The sequence below is a fragment of the Cydia strobilella genome, chromosome 17, assembly GCF_947568885.1.
Source record: "Cydia strobilella chromosome 17, ilCydStro3.1, whole genome shotgun sequence".
Classification (NCBI taxonomy): domain Eukaryota; kingdom Metazoa; phylum Arthropoda; class Insecta; order Lepidoptera; family Tortricidae; genus Cydia; species Cydia strobilella.
The window spans coordinates 16,563,230-16,565,819 of NC_086057.1; the positions used below are offsets into that span (position 1 = coordinate 16,563,230).

General features: G+C 39.7%; 1 non-coding gene across 1 annotated transcript; it reads left to right on the forward strand.

Annotated features, from left to right (window-relative positions):
- Positions 1 to 936: 936 nt before the first annotated feature.
- Trnam-cau (transfer RNA methionine (anticodon CAU)) lies at positions 937 to 1,008 on the forward strand. Its single transcript has one exon. It is a non-coding gene; the product is annotated as a tRNA-Met (tRNA).
- Positions 1,009 to 2,590: the final 1,582 nt, after the last annotated feature.

Genomic DNA, 2,590 nt, shown 5'->3' on the forward strand with positions numbered 1-2,590 from the left:
CTCGCCAATTATCGAAATACAGGATGGACACGCAGTGGGCACTGCTGGGAACAGTTCGGTTAATTACAACTTACAGTCTTTGAGGTTTATGTCTGCAAGGGTAATTTGGATCGCGTAGTTATTAAAAGATTAGGCAGGGCTCCAGGAGAGAGAGCAGATGAATAAATATGATGGGGCGGGAATGAAGTTTTTATTTTGCTTTTTAGTGGAGAATCATTGGTGAGTTTTATAGCATTAGATACAGAACGCAATGGCGAGGCAGGCACTCTTACATATATAAAGAGTCATATATCTTTTATGTAAGTAAGGTAAGGTGAAGGTAAGTAAGGATAACTTCGAAAGTGGGGTAATTTTAAAAATAGCTAATATCTGCTAAACCATATGCACTTTATGATGATGATGATTATGGTCGTGTATGTCCATGTGACATCGTGATAAAACAGTGTCCGTCTCTTTCAATCGCTCTGTGTAAAAAGTGACACTTATTGTATCACGTGGATAAAGCCATCCATATTTCGCCTGCAGCGTGTATGGTTTCTGCTATTGGTTGATCCCCCTGGACCAGTGGAAAGGCAGCCTTGTTGGTGCGTGTGAGATTTCTAATATCATAGGAACATATTTCCTAATACGACTTAATGTCGTATCAAAATAATATGAAAACCAGCAAAATTGTTAAAACAGAATCTGCTACTTTAAGTCGTCGTTAAAATGTCCATAAGTCCTTGTCATTATTATTTTCTTGAAATATTTTCATAAATTTTGATTTGTTCTCTAGTTGGATAGATGGCAGCAGCATCTCTCTCCCTATATCGTAATCCAGTAAAGGATTCGTATAGGAGGTGCAAGCACACACTGCAGCAGCAGCTAGAGTTGGTCAAAGGCGCCTAGCCTTTCGAAGATAGCATACACCAGTGAATTTGGGGCGGGTACCGCCGTGGACGAGTGGTCTAGTGGTCAGGACGTTAGCCGCATAAGCTGAAGACGCGGGTTCTATTCCCGCCTCGGCCACACCGGTGGAATTTGTCACATTTTCTTTAGTGTATGATATCTATTTCAGTTCTTGTCTTTTAATTTAACAATTAGTTAGGTTTCTAACTAGTTTGGTACGACATTGACGATCGTAAGGCTTAGAACGCACTGCGGTTTTTCAAAAGCGGTTCCGCAACCGCAAAAAATGTAACGTACGGCATTCTTTATAAGCGCACGCATTTAAAAGAGTGAAACCGCAAGAAATTAGACTGAAACCGCAAGAAATTAATCGCAGTGCGTTCTAAGCCTTATGGTGTTTGGCGCGCATCTTACGCACGAATTTCACTTGATTTCGCTTGCACCAGTCATCATGAGCGATTTTCATGGTCCTAACTATATAAAAAACCGGCCAAGTGCGAGTCGGACTCGCCCACCGAGGGTTCCGTACTTTTTAGTATTTGTTGTTATAGCGGCAACAGAAATACATCTGTGAAAATTTCAACTGTCTGGCTATCACGGTTTATGAGATACAGCCTGGTGACAGACAGACGGACAGCGGAGTCTTAGTAATAGGGTCCCGTTTTTACCCTTTGGGTACGGAACCCTAAAAACGAACTTTGGCCTTAAATAACCCTTCTTATACACGAAGCTTTCACACCTTTCCATCAGGTGTGACTAGGGCCAATCGCCGATCAGTTTATATAAAAAAAAAAAAAAAAAAAAAAAAAAAGCCGTCTAATATAATAAACAACTAAGACCTTTATGAACATCGAGTTGATAACTCTGTGATCCAGTGAGTTTCCGCAGAACCTGTTCAATCAGGGGCTCGCCCTTACATGCGTCTTACGTAAATAATATCCTGCCCAAGTAGTCAGAGAGTTAGGTCCGGTGTTTTTGTCAATAATTTCATTTTTGATAAAAGCTTGTATCGCTGATATGATTATATAGAAACCTCTATAAATAGAAATTTCTACGTTCTTTTGGTGCTCCTTTATTCTATTGAATATCATTGCTGGCTCGTCCCTTTAGCTTTCACCGACAAACAGCTGCCAGGCACTCTGATCCAGTAAAAATATGAACTGCAAACTAAAAGATTTGGTTGTATATACACGGTGGCTAAGAAATAAGTGCATTCCCGTTGCCAGGGAGGTTTTGGGATTATACTGGGCAACTTTTACTATGGGACCAAACACGAAATCGAAAAAAAATACCCTTTGCTGAATAAATGTTTGATGTTACATGATGTTTGATGAAACAACGCAACCTAATTGTGTTTGGATTTGTTAGAATAGGCTAGATGACAAATTTTCATTAATGGTGTCAATCGATCAGGTTTGTTTTTAGGATCAAATGTCTATATGGGATGGGCATAAAAGCAATACAAAAGTCAGAAATGATAGTCAAAGTCCGACAGTTGTACTTCACTCGCGAAACGCTCCTAACAAACGATAAGCGAACGTGACGTCAAGGTCACTGATCAGCCCATCTTGAATGTATGGAAAATAAGTAAATTTGCGATTTTGTCGGTGAAATATTGCGTTTATGCATATAGTTGCCGTACAATCTTTTTTCTGATAAAATGTAAGGAATCGAATGGTACCCTTACTTTTTTCCCTTTTTG